The sequence below is a fragment of the Tetrao urogallus genome (genome assembly GCF_951394365.1).
Source record: "Tetrao urogallus genome assembly, chromosome: 2".
NCBI lineage: Eukaryota > Metazoa > Chordata > Aves > Galliformes > Phasianidae > Tetrao > Tetrao urogallus.
In genome coordinates, this window is record NC_136814.1 from 87,891,296 (window position 1) to 87,908,711 (window position 17,416).

The following is a 17,416-nucleotide window of genomic DNA, read 5'->3' on the forward strand; positions in this document are numbered from 1 at the left end:
CATGAATCCTTTAGGAAGGACAAAACTCTGTTTGCACCTATACTATATTTTATCAATAAAAATTATTAAATATTATCTGAACAGTAATTCAAATTCAATATAGAAGTGATATAAAAGATTATCGTGCAGGACTGCCCAGTTGTTTATTATGAGGGGATAGAAAAACTGACAATACAGTTTTTAAACTTCTTAAGGAAAAGCAGTTTTTACTTTACTCTTTCTTTAACAAATTCCTGGAGATTATTGTTTGGAAAAAGTCTAATGATTATAAGCTACCGACTGACCATGGGCTGCCAAACATTTGGTTCAGGATTGTTTGTGCTATGCAGTTTCTCAAATAACTCTCTACCCACAGGTGCTTTTTGTCTAATTTATTGATAAGTGCTAGCTGTTGAGTTTTCCATTACTAGGACTTCAGGACACGATATTCTTTTTATTTACTGTACCACCATTATTATATCTGGGGTTTGAGTCATGGACTGCAGCCATCTCCAAAAGGATGTGAAACTAAGCAAGTGAAGAATGAATGATTTACATCAGCCACAAATGCACCATTCACCCAAATGCTGCAAGCAATTCATTCCAAAAGCTCTTCTAATGAATGGTATTCATACTTCTGAAATGAACCAATGAGGGACCTGCCAACTTCTTTCCAGAATAATCTTTGATATGAGACAATACTGAATGTGCAGAGGCTTTGAACGAGCAAGATCACAAAATTATTGGGAATATTAGAAATAGTTGGAAATAGGAATGGTCAGATTTGTATGTTATGGAAAGGTCATGGTAAATATTTCTCAATTACTTTACTTTCTTTATTCCCCCCTAAGATATTAGCTATTTAAAAACAGATTTATTGCTCTGTTACAGGCTGGACTAATTTTTGCTGTTTATTTATTCTTTGGCTCTCACTTGCAGAACAGCTGAGTTTTATTGTATTTTAATTTTTTACATCTCCTTCCAACTGCACTCTCAGTGCATTCTTGCACTTTTCCACATGATCTTTCTTTCCTGAGTAGATATTGTTGGAGTTCACTGGGACTGAAATTGAGCCAAAAAAAATTGAAAACCTGAGGAAGGACTAGAGTGAAATACAGCATTCAGAAGGTGCATATGTGATGATTAATAGAATGTATTTTCCATTTACGCTTTCATCCACTTACATGTGTAAAACAGGAAGATATTTCCTGAACCTGTCTATTGCCAAATAGTGTACTGTCACAGACTGAAACATTAACCAGTTGATTTTGATTACATAGATTACATTCTGAATAAACATAAGATAAATTAATTTCTAGTAGCTTATTCATAAAGTAAATATGAACAGTGTTTACAGTATGAGCATGTGTCCTGATTGTGTACAATAAAACTCTAACCTGCTAAATTTAAGTGTTTTGTAACATTTTCAGATAGATGTCATCCATCTAAATTTAAGTGAGATACTATTCAAACCCATTCAGCTGAGCCAGGCAACTGTTTCTATTTAATAACTTTGCAGGAGCTCTATGGGTTCTCATGTGAATTAAGTGACAGCAGTGTTGAAGAAAGCAATACTTTAGCTCTCAAGTGGCAATGAAGCTGAAATCATGAGCCACCGCAAACAGAGGATCAGATTACAGTACCTTAAAACAATTTATAGAAAAGAAAGACTTGGAAACAAACATTTAGACTGGTAGGCATTCAATATTTTGTAAAATCTAGGATGTGAACATTTGAAAACAAATAAATAAAACAAACAAACAAACAAAAAAAAAAACTTAAAATTCTGAGATAAATACAGTAGCATAATCAGTCTTGTCCCATATGAATAAAACTCATGTGCTATCCTTTCCTTTATTTTCTATTAATGCCTATAATACAACCACCTGTGTTCCCTTATTAATGCATGAATTTTTAAATCCTTTTATTCGTGTATGCTTGGATGAAAGTGTGTGTACAACAAATTTGTCAGAATTTGGCAGGCTAAGAAGACACAATACTGGCCAGATTTCTCACCTGAAAATAGAGATTTTCCTGCTTGCAGCATCAATATTGCTTCATGCAGAGATGAAACCTCTCCAGGAGGATATTTTGCATATCTATTAGCAGTTAAAGATTTATCAACTTTGGGAGCATTTTCAGTAACAGTGCCAGATAAAGAAATATATTTAAATTTAGGAGTCCTTAGAGTTGATTTCCTTGAAGGAAAAATAAAAAGAAATCTTATACATATATTTAATAATAATAATAATAACTCCACAACAGAACATCACACAAACAAAAGAATAAAAACATATGGAAAAAAATCTGAGCTTTTTAAAAAGAAACTCAATAATAATAATATCCCTTACCATCTTCTTGTGGTTGGACATAAAAGAGTTCAGAAAAACTTTTTTGCAAGATTTCAGAATGTCCTCAGAAACTGTCAAATGAAAATGAAAATATGAATTATAAATTAGATTCAAAGGGATCAGCTACAGATAATAAGGATGTACTACCCAATTTTGTCCTTAAAGGAGAAGACTGTATCAAGGATGGAAGGGAACTTAGATGATCAAGGTGTTGAAGTGAATGTGGTTCAATAAAGCCAAGTGCAGGGTGCTGCACTTGGGTTGGGGCAATCCCAGATATTTATACAAGTTGGGGAAGAACTCCTGGAGAGCAGCCCTGTGGAGAAGGACTTGGGTGTCTTGGTGGATGAGAAGCTGGATATGAGCCAGCAGTGTGTGCTTGCAGCCCAGAAGGCCAACTGTGTTCTGAGTTGCATTAAAAAAGGGGTGGCCGGAAGAGAGAGGGAGGTGATTGTCCCCCTCTACTCAGCTCTTGTGAGGCCCCATCTACAGCACTGCATCCAGGCCTGTGGCCCCCAGTACAGGAAGGATGTGGAGCTCTTGGAGCGGGTCCAGAGGAGGGCCACTAAGATGATCAGAGGGCTGGAGCACCTCACATATGACGAAAGGTTGAGGGAACTGGGCTTATTTAGCTTGGAGAAGAGAAGGCTCCGGGGAGACCTCATTCTGGCCTTCCAATACTTGAAGGGAAAATATAAGCAGGAAGACGAATGGCTGCTTATGAGGGTGAATAGTGATAGGACAAGGGGGAATTTTTTTAAACTGAGACAGGGGAGGTTTAGGTTAGATATTAGGAGGAAGTTTTTCACACAGAGGTTGTAGATGCCTCATCCCTGGAGGCATTCAAGGCCAGGCTGGATGTAACTCTGGGCAGCCTGGTCTGGTGGTTGGCAACCGTGCACATAGCAGGGGATTGGAATTAGATGATCATTGTGGTCCTTTTCAACCAAGGCCATTCTAAAATTCTATGATTTGTTCTGAGTGCACAATTACTCCAAAAAATTGCACATGCCTTTGAAAACCATTATTTGTCTCTGTGACTGCTCCCTACATGGGTTTTTCCCTTCACAGACATTTTATTATGAAGTAACATCTGGTCACAGCTGTGCATCAGGCACAAACAAGTTATCCTACAGTTCAGGTGTTTTCAAGGGATAGAGTATATATGTGAGCTGTGTTGTACTTCACTGTATGCAGTCAGACACTGAATTAACATATTAGTTGATATCCTTGATATGAAGGGGAATATTACCTAATTCTCATTTTTGAACCACATAGTAAAAAACATTTTTTAAATGTTGGCAGTGTGAGATTCAGGAACATACCTTTTTTGAAAGAAATTATATTAGTACTAAAGCATCACAAAACTCATTCAGTGTATAAGATGACTAAAATAGATTCTCAATATTGGGTCTCAGTAAGCTCAATTGCAGACCACTTAATGTCTCAAGAGAATTGTAGGATATTGGTATGATTAATTTTGCACCTATCGTGACAGGTCAACAGAAGCAGCTCTCATGGTCCCCTTTTGGACTGAGCAAGCTTGTGCCTGGGGTGTTATGCAGTGGAAGGGCATTTTGCAGTGGCACAAGACTTACTATGGAACATTTGGGGAGGGAATCAAATGTGCTGGAAGGATTTAGATAATTTGGGAGGAAAAACTGAGAAATAAGGAACAGGGAGGATAAGCAGTGCAGGTTATGCAGGGTGCCAACAGTTAGGCTGGGCCATGGGTGATGTGTGCTTCTGTGCCAGTGATTGAAGAAACTTGAGTGAGTGATTCAAAGTGCCATCCCCACGGTGAGTACAGGGTGAAAGCCCTATGTCCGTGGTACAGCACCAGGAGATAAAGTAGGTGTGTGAGTACCCATGTGTGCATATATCCTTGCACTGAGCAGGCAATGGATCACTCCTCAAGAAACCTCCTCTACTTGTCTAGAGATGAGTTTTGATAATTCAATAAGTCTTTAATATCTCCAGATGTTGAGTCTTTAGGGAGAAGATTCAAAATTATCAAAATGATTTAAATGTCATGTATTTCTTCCAGGACATTTATCTGTGACCTCAGTTGAAGTCCATATTATGAGTTCATTCTTAGAGTTTTATGTCTGAACAAATATAAAACCATATAAATTACACTACCAAGTACACAATTACAGTCAACAAGATCACCCCATTTCATCTTCATTCAGCAGATATATTTGGTGCAAACAACATCATCAATAGCCCCTTGTTTGAGGCAAGAGTCCCTAACAGTACTAGTTCCCAAACAACAGTTTAGATTCACTTGGAGTCCATGAAATCCAATATATTTTATAGTTTATTTTATTTCTTAATTTTACAGTATTTACTTTCAGTCTTGTCTAGTTTAAAAAATGTTCAAATTTAAATTAATAACAAAGACTGTCTATGACAGAGTACTTGAAAACCGCATCTGAAATTTTTTGCATGGAGCCTGCCTTGACTTTAAACAGAGCATTGTCTAAATCTGCCTTTTCAAATTCTAGTCATTCAGGCTAAATGGGCCATCTTTGACAGCTGATTAAAATATCTAAGTTTTATAATTTTCAATGGTCACTACTGTGAAGAGTAGTGTTAATGGATTTTTTCCTCTACTAGTAAATTTTCATGACAGTTTTACAAAGAAAATTTAAATTAAAAACTCAATATTAAATCACATCAGCAAATTCTTTGACTTCAATTAAGTGAAATAATAGAAAAATAACTATTATCAGTCAAAAGAAATATTTCATAGTGCAGCATAACCTTTCACAGTGTTATCATTAGCTAGCTGCAGTGATAATTGTGCTCATTACACAGTTTACACTATCTAAATGAATGTTGTAGGGCATATCAAATCACATGTCTAGGGAGCCCATCTCTGATGATCTGATAATACATATTTCCTAACCTCCAGGGAGATATGTGCAAATACAGATTTATCCCATTGAATAATTAAAGTAAATGGAAATAGTCTATTTTGACGAGAAAGATATAAATTTTGATATGCTACTTCAAAGTTCAGTATCAAGCAGTCAGAGACATTTCTTGGTAGACAGACAGTGCCAATCAGCAAACGTAAACACTTCCCATAAGCAAACAAGCAAACAAAAGCCCTAGTGTCTTACTGTTGCTGATTACCTTCCTTGCCTTTTGAAAAGAATATGTAGCAAAACAGTAGGCACAGTTTTCCTGTACTTTTTGTCAGCTCCAGACTAAATAGTCTTCCACAGTTGTCCTCCTGCATGTACGATGAAGCTATCAGACTGTAGAGTTTTCTTCACCTGGATGATGTGGTCTGTCTTGGCTCCAAGCATATTGCTCTTACAGAGTCATCCTTGTAGGTTATACTTAACTCTCCCAGTTTTGTATTACATGATTATTTCTCACTCTGCCATTCCTATACATTTGGATATGACGAATGGATCTGCTTTCTCCTTTTTTAGCTCTGTTATTATTTTGTTCCCAAGCTATTACAAGAGAGGCTTGAGTTAGCAACAACACTTATTCTTGCCCTCAGTGAATCCTTTGAAGTTCATGCTACACTATTTATTGAAAATAACTGACCTGGAAAATGTAAACATATCAGTGAACTTTCACTATTCAACATGTTTGATAATTGTCAGTTCATTTCTCCTAAACTCTACAGATATTCTGTGTAATAAAATTGCTCACAACTTGTACTGCAAGCATTTGGAAGCACTACTAGCAACTATGTAAGTCCCATGCCCATGGCTCTATCCCATGTCATCTGATCTTGTCCATGCCTATCTTTAAAGACTAGTCTTCTGTTACCTTCCAAGTAAAGATTTCAGTAAAGAAAGCCAGACAAAAATTGAAAATGCTTATACCTTGTCTGAGAAAATGCAGACACCATTCTGTCCCTTGACGTGACTTCAGACAACTCAGAAAACCAAGTGAGATTGACTTAAGAAAAATGCTGTGTCTGGATTTGTGCATCTGTGCTGCCGGCTTACAGAATATTTACTTCTTATCTTCCCTGAAAATGAAGAAGATACAAAGAGTGTTGTGGCTTTTTTTAAATGATATGTTGAATATGTTAAATGGTATGTTGCCAACGTCACCCCAGTCTTCAAAAAAGGCAGGAAGGAAGACCCAGGCAATTATAGGCCAGTCAGCCTCACCTCTGTCCCTGGAAAGGTGATGGAACAGCTTGTACTGGATGTCATCTCCAGACACCTGGAAGAAGAGGAGGTTATCAGGAATAGTCAGCACGGGTTCACAAGGGGGAGGTCGTGTTTGACCAACCTGGTAGCCTTCTATGATGTTGTCTCTGGCTGGGTGGATGGGGGGAGAGCAGTGGATGTAGTCTACCTTGATTTCAGCAAGGCATTTGATACTGTCCCCCACGACATCCTTATAACAAAGCTGAGGAAGTGTGGGATAGATGAGTGGACAGTGAGGTGGGTTGAGAACTGGCTGACTGGCAGAGCGCAGAGGGTCGTTGTTGGTGGTGCAGAGTCCGGTTGGAGGCCTGTAACCAGCGGTGTTCCTCAGGGGTCTGTGCTGGGTCCGGTCTTGTTCAACATCTTCATCAATGACCTTGATGAGGGGATAATGGCCACCCTCAGCAAGTTTGCTGATGATACAAAGTTGGGAGGATTGGCTGACACGCCTGAAGGCTGTGTTGCCATTCAGCAAGACCTGGATAGGCTGGAGAGCTGGGCAGAAAAAAACCGGATGAGGTTTAACAAAAGCAAGTGTAGAGTCTTGCATCTGGGGAGGAATAATTGCATGCACCAGTACAGGCTGGGGGATGACCTGCTGGAGGGGAGCTCTGCAGAGAGGGACCTGGGTGTCCTGGTGGATGACAGGTTGGCCATGAGCCAGCAGTGTGCCCTTGTGGCCAAAAAGGCCAATGGCTTACTGGGGTGCATTAAAAAGAGCGTGTCCAGCAGGTCGAGGGAGGTGATCCTCCCCCTCTACTCTGCCCTGGTGAGGCCTCATCTGGAGTACTGCGTCCAGGTCTGGGCTCCCCAGTACAAAAAAGACAAGGATCTCTTGGAAAGAGTCCAGCGGAGGGCCACGAAGATGGTGATGGGCCTGGAGCATCTCTCCTATGAGGAAAGGCTGAGTGAACTGGGTCTGTTCAGCCTTGAGAAGAGAAGACTGAGAGGGGACCTGATCCAGGTCTATAAATATCTAAGGTGTGGGGGGCAGAATGGCGAGGCCAGACTGTTTTCAGTGGTGAGTGGAGGCAGGACAAGGGGAAACAGCTGGAAACTGCAGCATAGGAAGTTCTGCACAAACATGCGCAAGAACTTCTTTACAGTGAGGTGACGGAGCACTGGAACAGGCTGCCCAGGGAGGTGGTGGAGTCTCCTTCTCTGGAGATGTTCAAGACCTGCCTGGATGCCTACCTGTGCGACCTGGTGTAGGGAACCTGCTTTGGCAGGGGGGTTGGACTCGATGATCTCTGGAGGTCCCTTCCAACCCCTACAATTCTGTGATTCTGTGATTCTGTGATTTATTTGAATGGATACTTATAAATAGTCATGCATTTATTTAGAAAATACTTTTAATATGAAATAAATGACAAAGTTATAGGAACTTCTACAGTGTGGTTAAGACAAACAAACAAACAGGAACAAAAAATTACAAAAAAGCAAAGATATATATATACAAGAGTACAGCACCGTTACCCTCCTAACACTATCTGCTTTCTTATCATACAGTATTTACTTATTTACTAACAGTGAATGTATAGTTCCCTTAGCAGGTAAGAATAATGAGATTTGGCTTTGCAAAGTTGTCTATAGAAATGCACATAGCACCTCAGGGTAGTGCAAAAGACTAAGCAAGAACAAGTTATAATGCATTCAGTTAACAGAATAATGTTAAAGTTTTGCACAGGGTGTATACAGTGAAATGGAAACAGAAGGAAGATTAAAGATAAAGAAGGGTAAATTTGTAAAGATAAATAAGGATAAAGAACCCGCAAGATCACAGAGAGTAAGGCTCACATAATAAGCTAGAAACAGTTTTTTTGACAGGGTTTCTTTGTAGGAATTTTTTATTTTAAAAGAAAAAAAAAAAATTAAATGAGCAAGACTAATTTTCCAGCTAAAATAATTGTTTTGATATTATAAAAATATTCTGAAATAAGAAATGGATTTTTTTAAAAAAGATATTTAAAATCCTATCTCTTTCTGAGTTATGGGTCTCTCATTCTCTTTCCCTGCCACGTCTCACTTTCAAGAAAAAAATATTATATTCTTGATGTGTAATAGTAACAGAATAAAGTTTTCTTTCAGCCTTTTTCTCTGTATTCCCTGGCAAACTATACTATGAGTAGTCTGTATACTGCTTAAATTTCATTTAATAATTTTCCTTTCTGCCTCTGCACCTGGAGGAAAAAAAAAAGGCTAATGTTTTACTTGGCTGATTTTCATAGAACTATTCATTTATCTGTTTGTTTGCTGTTTTTTGTGATGGTTGGAAGCAAGGGATAAATTCATTATCACAAATGACTTTTCCACACTCTTTTGGAAAAAAAAAAAAAAAAGACTCTCAGGTTTGCATAAATTAAACAAAAGGAAACTCTTTATTTCTTCATAAATTCAAGGCTTTTCTTTTTTCCCCTCACCCATAAAATTGTATAGGACTTTTTATTTTCTACCTTCTTATCAGGTTGCACCACAAAGTATTTCTCTGGATGTCACTGAGCATCTCTCTCCTGTTGTCTGGCTTACACATGCCTGCAGCTTTCTTGCAAAAGCAGACACACTGTCTCTTACAATCATCTCCTTCTATATCTATACCTGATGAAACCTCTGCCTTCATAACATAAATGCATGAAAGGCAAAAAACTTTTTCAGAGCTCAGAAGCTCCACAGAGGCATCACTGTTTTTTCAAGAGGGAATTAGGAATAATAGAGAAAAATCAGAAAATGGCAGAGATTTCTATTTTTTAGTTATTATTTGCCGTGAATTAAGGGAAGTATATATTTTACTATAATTAGCTAACTAATAAAACAATCATACTGTGAAAACAGTAGCATAATTTAGGGTAGCAAAAGGTAAAAAATTCACCTCTACCATCACCCCCAAATTAATGAATATGTAAGCTCTGCATGAGTATCTCTATCCTATTACAGTTCAGGAAAGTCACAGAATCAGATTGGTTTAGGTTAGCAGGGACTTTGAGTCCATCTAGCCCAGCCTATGCTCAAACAAGAATGCCCAGAACAGGATACCGAGGATCACGTTCAGGTGAGTTTTGAGGATCTCCAAGGAGGAGACTCTACAACTTCTGGGCAATCTGTGCCAGCGTTCTGTCATCTACGCAGTAACAAAGTACTTCTTGGTGTTCACAGAGAACCTCCTGTATTTCAGTTTCTGTTTGTTACCTGTTGTATTGCCACTAGGCACCATGGAAAAGATTCCAGTTCAATCTTGTCTGTACCTTCTCTTCAGGTATTTACAGGCATTTATGCATTTACCCCAGAATCTCTTCTGCAGGCTGAATGGTTCCAGCAATCTTAGCCTTTCCTCACAGAAGGGATGTTCCAGACCTTTGATAATTTGGTGGCCCTACTTTGAACCCTTCATAGTATATCCAGCTTTCTCTTGTACTAAGAAGCCAAGAGCTGGACACAGTACTCCAAGTGGTTCCTCAGCTACCCAAGTAGAAGGTAAGGATCATCTCTCTTTTTAATTGTTGGAAATACTTTGGTTAGTTCAGTGAAGAATACTCTTAGCCTTCTTGGTCGCAAGGGCACACTGTTCACCCATGTCTAGCCACTGTCCATCAGGATTCTCAGGTTCTTTTATGAAAAGCTGCTTTCTTGCTAGGTCAAGGATGTATTGGTACCTGTAGGTAGCTCCTCCTCAGGTCCACGACTCTGCAGGTCTGCTTACTGAAATTTGTAAGGCTCCTGTCAGCTCATTTCTCCAACCCACCAAGATCCCTCTAGATGACAGCATGACTTCTTGGTGAATCAGCCACTCCTCTGAGTTTTGTATCAGTTACGAATTTACTGAGAATGCACTCTACCCCATTGTCCAAATCATTAATGAAGGTGTTAAACAGGACTGGACCCAGTATAGATCCCTGGGGACTCTGCGCATTACTGGCCTGCAACTACGCTTTGTACTGCTGACCTACTCTCTGGTTCTAGCTCTTTAGACAATTCTCAGTCTACCTCACTCTCTGCTCATCCAGTCTGTACTTCAACAGCTTCTCTAAGAAGATATGATGAGGGACAGAACAGTGTCAAAGGTCTTAATGATGTCCAGAAAGACAATATGCATTACTCGCCCTTCACCCATCAGGATGGTGACTTAATTATAGATGCTTATCAAGTTGGTCAAGCCTGACTTCCTCTTGGTTAATCAATGTTGACATGCTGAATGCTCCTGATTATTTGCTTCTTCTTTGTGTCTGGAAGTAGTCAATGCTTGCACAAATATGCTAGATTATTGATACCTATAATATATTAGATTGTTGATATTACAGGTGTTTTGGTTTGTTTTTTTTTCTATTTAGAAAAGAAAGAATTTCTTTTAAGACAATGTTGAGAATGCCTTTTTTTTTCTTTTCTTTTTCTTTTTCCTTTAAAACAACGGGCACATATGGCTCCTCCATCAAGCTTCTGGCTTACTTACTGTTTTCAAATACATGCTGTGCCAATCACTTACTAACTTTCTGCAGGTCATTTGTAAGCTGCCCTGATGACTCTCTTCAACATCACTTTTAAGAGACCCAATCAACTGTATTGATTTCCCCAGTATGGATAGTATTGCTGCCAGCACTGTATCTGTGGATTGTTGCTTATCTGTTCTTTTTTTACTCTATGTCTAACCACAGATCTTTCAAACTGGGACTACTAATGTGCCAAGTTTTTTCACTGTAGGGTGGTTTATGTCTCATCACACAATATATGTTGACTTTTCTGCCTTTACCTCATGCTACCTTTATGGCCTATTTAAAAGAATAGAATCACTTAACAGTGGACACAGATTCATGCTTCTAGAAATTGGAAGGTAGCTTAAATAACAATAGTTCTGGAATTTCCTGGCAATAATAAGCTCTCTGTATTAGAACCAAGAGCTTACTAATGTTTTTTATCTACTCTTAAATGCAACATACATGAAGAAAAATCAAATGAACTACGAACTGGATGATATTTAGAATTAAATAGATCGTGAATTAGTCTAAAAACCGCACATTTTTGTAGCTTACTTTCCTCTCAGTGAAAGAACAGAGTGGCACTTACAAAATTTTTTCCTGGTTTGTCCTAGGTGGCTCCTGCTGAGCAGAAGAAGATAAGAGCAACCAACACTGTCACTTTAGGAAACAGCAGGGAAAAACCTCAGAGTTTTCCCAAACAATTTCAAGAAGGTTCCTCTGAGAAGGTAATGCTGCTGATAGCCTGACTGAAGTGCATCTACTCCAATGCATACAGCCTGGGTGATAAACAGGATTTGGAAGTCATGGCACAATTAGAAAACTATGACCTAATTGTAATTGTAGAAATGTTGTGAGATGATTCACATGACTGGAGCATGATGATCAAGAGCTACAAGATTTTCAAAAGAGACAGGAAGGGGAGAAAGGGCAGTGATGTTGCCCTCTATGTTGAGAGGTGGATAGAATGCAAAGAGCTGTCTCTGAGAACAGCAGTGAACAGATTGAGAGCTTGTTGGTGAAAATCAGGGACTGGATCTATAACGAACATGTGGTGGTTGGAGCCTTCTAGAAGCAGCCTGGTTTGGAAGAGCTTGTGGACTTTCTTGCTTCAACTATAAGAAACGTGCTCACAGGCTCTCATCTTGAAGGTGGATTTCAAAAACCTGGATGTCAGCTGGGAAGGCAATGCAGTGGACTGTAAGTAGCCCCAGAGACTCCCAGAGTGCATTGAGGATAACTTCCTGATCCAGGTATTAAGCAAACCAAACAAGGAAGATGCATTGCTGGACCTGATGGTCATTGATGAAGAGCAGTTCACTAAAGAAGTTGAAATTAGAGACATTTTGGGCTGTAGTGACCATGTCCTGATAGAGTATGTGATCTTGAGGAGGGTGGGTCTGGCAAAAACAGAAGCTGAGTGGTTTTTACACAGTTAGTTACTGACAGGACAAGGAGATTAGTTTTAGGTATAAAGAGGGCAGATTTAGAATTGATGTCAGGGACAAGCTTTTCCCTGAGAGGGTGGTGAGGCCCAGGCTTCTCCCAGAGGCTGTGGATGCCCTGTCCCTGGAGGTGGTCAAGGCCAGGCTGGATGGGGCCCTGGGCAGCCTGATCTTGTGTTTGATCTATCAGTTGGCAACCATACCCATGGCAGGGGGATTGAAACAAGAGGATTTTTGCGGTCCCTTCCAACCCAAGCCATTTTCTGATTCTCTCATTTTAGCGAAAGATAACATGGGTTTCCTTTATACTGCCTTATATCGCATACAACAAATGTGTTTTTTCTAGCAGAGAGTGACTGTCATCACCTAATAATTCTCTGTGTTCTCCTTAGAGATCCAGGACCCAGAAAATAGCTGTAAGGGGGCATGAGTCAAATTGAGTCTCATGATTTTTAACATCATATTCTCTCTAAATTGACTTTGTTTAAAATATTTTTTGAGAAACTGGAGTTGTTAAGACTAAAGTCCATTTGCTGGTCCTTATGGCCTATGGACAGATTACAATTTTTACCGCAGTTTACATTCTGAAGCATCCAAAATTCGTTTATTTATATTTTTACTTAACTGTTCTCAAGGGATTCATAAATTCTGCCCAATTGTCACAAAGTAGGTAAGATGGTAATTGTTATAACACACAGCCTGATGATCGGGCTGAAAGTGGTTATGTTTGAGGGCAAACTATGGGCAAATGTTTTTATGAAAAAAATGCTATGAAGATTGCTTAAAAATAAATAAATGCTAAGTAAAAAATATACTGCAGTAAATTTCAGAAAATTGTTTATGAAGGAGAAGAAGACACAGGAACAACAATAACTGTTCCACTGAGTTAGTTCACTTATCCTCCCAGGCTGCGATTGTCAGTAGAATTACTGAAGCAGACCATAAAATCTCTCAAATATGTTATGTGATAACAAGTCTCCTAGAATCTCATGAACAATCCCCACTGTCTTTGTGAGATTAAATAAACCATCTGGGACTCACTAAAAATGGTTCATAGTATACGATACTGTTAGTAAATGCCTTCCACTAGCAATAGTTTGTTACAAAGCTGCTCTGTATTGTTTGTTACAGTCACTGAATTCTTATAGACATTATATTTTTAAGAATATAATAAACAAAGCTTTCATAATAGCTAAGTGCATAAAAATTCTTTACACCTTGCTCTATGCTGAAAAAACTGCCAATCAAGCACATTCATCACTGTGACATTTTGAATCTGAGATTTGCATAGCAATTTTATTAGTGGCTTTTGGAGTATTACAAATCTGTTAGTTTTAATTTGTTGAAAAATCCTAATATTCTCTGAGAAAAAAAAAAAAAAAGATTACATCACTCAGATGAAGTGAACAGATTTGTGCACGTTTAATTCTGAGTAGGTAGGATCAAGGTGTTCAATTAAATAAGCATATCTTAAGTGAATACATTGTTTAAGTATATTGTTAGGCATTTTTGCCTGATCAGGACTAGAATACACAGGATATTATAACACCAAATCTGTGGGCAAATCCATTGAAATGAACATATGATATGTAATTAGCAACTGTGCCTGATTTTTGTCTTTCAGACTTGTTGGTAGTTTTTTACTATTCATCTTTAAATTCAGTAATATCTTCTTCAGCCCTTGTTGCTTCACTTTGTCTAAGAATGGTGCATCAGTCTAGCTACATATTCTGATTTTGCTTTGATTATCCTGCTAGTCAAATTATCTGCATATCTATAAGCTAAGCTATGGAAAAAGAGTTTATTAAAAAAGATGACAAAATAGTTTACGCTTTGATTTTTGAATAATTCTCTCTTACTTACTGGAATGAAAGAATGTAAGAAAGAATTACCTCCTGGGATGCAAAAGGTCAGAGGATTCTGAGCCTTAATTATTTTCGTCAGAGTCTGCACGAAAATGTAACAGTTTTTAGTCAGGATTCTCATAGACCTCTGGTATTATCTAGAAAATATGAGCTCTAGAAACATTCTAATTCTGTGTTTACTAGAGTCCAGCTGAAATAGTTGTATATTTTTATTTTTCTCACTTGATTTTCATCTTGCATTTTTAAAAGCTGAAAAGGAACATCTTTGGAAAACACTAATACTGCATAATACTATGTCATTTACACTGCTATCTATCACTATTCAGTGACAGAATATTGCAGATATTACTGGAAATTACATGTACTAGTTCAGATTGTAAAATTAGTCTTAGATTTCACCAAAACTTCGTCTGCCCATAAAAATTTATATCAAGTCCATCTGCTTTTACTTAAATGTTTCAGTGTCAAGGACAATATTTGCAAGTTTGCAAATAAAAGATGATGCTTTGAATATGCAAATATTGTTCAGGTACACAAGTAACACAATAAATTACTGAGACTTCACTGAGAACAGTGAAGTATAAAATTTCCAAGGAGTTTACTCCACAGTCCTACTGAGCAGTATAAAATCCTGTACTTCACACCAAAAAAAAAGTCCTCTTCACTGTAGAAACATTGTTTATCTCACAGCTTTTGTGTGCAGTGTTAGATAGCCTTGGCCCAGGTAATGGAATGCTTTTATGATAAGAACAAAGACCTTGAATTTATTTGATAATCTACAAGGAGAAAGAGTAGGGCAGAAGAATAAACTTGATAATGCTTGTGATTGCTGGAGTCAAGGAGAAAAGGTATGTTGCACCAGTTGGAACTTCCTAATTGCTGAAGTTACTATGTTCACCCATATGGAGTTCCAATGTGAAAAATGATGTGTGACTAACTAAAATTAGGTTACAGTCTGACAAGGTGAACTGCAGACCACAGCTAAAGGCAGTACTGCACCAGAAAGATAGCATTGCTGATTTGGGATTGGGGAAGTTTGTTCTTGGTTACCTCACTTAGGATTAACTGCAGATGTGCTCAGATTATTAATAATATTAAATAGTTAAATTTAAATAGCTTATAGTAAAAAATAATGTGGTGTATCAAAATATCCTCTTCTATGTTTCCAATCCTGCTGGAGTTCAAGAAGTATCTGAACAATGCACTCAATCATACGTCAGATTTTTGTGTGGTCCTGTGTGGAGCCAGGCGTTGGACTCAATGATTCTTATGTGTCTGTACCAACTACAGATATTATCTAATTATTCTATTATTCTATGGTCTTCCTTACTTCTATTCATCTTCAACAAAGTTTTCTTCACCTGTTTATTGTTGTCATTCTAGTACTAGATGTCTTGGTTGCAGGTGTTTGGTAGTATGTAAAGAAGTACAATCCTGATTTTTCCATAAATTCATGTCAAAGTTTGCTTAAAATACCCACAGAAACCCTCTGCTAGCAAATCTATTATTAATTACTGTGCCTCACCACCTGTGTTTTTTTTCATGTTTCCAAATAATTCCCACTTCTGCTGCTTCTATCATTTCAAAAGAATTCTTCCTGGATGTTAGCACACAACTTTGCAATAAGCTCTTTGCGAACAGGCTATTATTTAGTAGCTGTGTATGCTGCAATAAGTATAACATATAGCCAATATTTTCACTTGAATAATACTTATAATGAACAGCAAAAAAGAAGAATTATAAGAACATATTTCTCCAAAAGTAATGCCTCATTTATTTCCATGGAAACTACAACAGATACAAAGAGCACAATAACATAATTTGGTAGAACAAATACTCAGTAACAAAAAAATCTTTTTCAACATAGTGACAACCATTAGCTATGTATATTCACCAGCAGTGAAAAGGAGTCTGCAAACCGTGTTCATAAAAATGTGCATCTGAAGAGGGGACAACTGTCTCCACTGCTAAAATGCACCACCCAGTGTGCTTATATCCACTATTTGGTCTCCATAAATGTTGAGAAAGCACTGATCAATGTCAACAGGTATAATTTTTTTATGCATGGATACATTAAATTACAGCCCTTTGCTTCGTATACTTGTTCATGTGAGACACCATTTTTTCAGATGGCCCCTCTGCTGCTATCTGTTGCATGGCATCGAAATTGAATGGAATACTGATATATTGAACATATGAACCTCTATTGCCACACTACCAGCATCTGCTGCTGGTGTTGTAGGTCAACATAATAAAATAGGAGGCATTTTGTCAGATCATGAAGATGATCAGAAGACTAGAGCACCTCACCTATGAGGACAGGTTGAGAGTTGGGGCTATTCAGCCTGGAGAAGAGAAGGCTCCAAGGAGACATCATAGCAGCCTTCCAGTACCTGAAGGAGGCCTACAGGAAAGCTGGGGAAGGATTTTTTATGCATGTGTGTGTAATGACAAGACAAGGGGAAATGGCTTTAAACTGGAAGAAGGTAGAGTTAGACTAGGTATTAGGAAGAAATTCTTTACTGTGAGGATGGAGAGACACTGGAATATGTTGCCCACTAAGGTTGTGAATACCCACACCCTGGAGGTGTTCAAAGCCAGGCTGGATGAGGCTTTGAGCAACCTGGTCTAGTGGGAGGCATCCCTGCCTACAGCAGAGAGAGATTGGAACTAGATAATCTTAAAAGTCCCTTCCAACCCAAACTATTCTGTTTCTATGATTTTTGGAGCAGCCCTCGTACTTTAACAGACGTATGAAGGGACAGATGAAAAAAAGAGATGAAATCAGAGATCTGGATAGGCCATGAAATAGAGTTCAGTCTCAATTCATTGTAGTACTGCATATCACACAACTGTAACTTTTAATAAATAATGAATTTTCAAAGTCAGTGGCAGTGAGATGATTTATGTTAATGACTTCCATCCTTTATTAGAAAAACAGATGGGAATATTTGGGTTTGTTGAAAAATTCCAGAGAGATTATGCCATGGAGGAGAATCTCCCTCTTTAGTATTCTTCTCCTTACTCTATACTTCTCCCAAATCACAGAAGCCAAACATTCAAAGAAAGTTGCTTCAGCATGGCAAAAGGAAAGAGGAAAATTATGTGGCCACACTGATCATGACT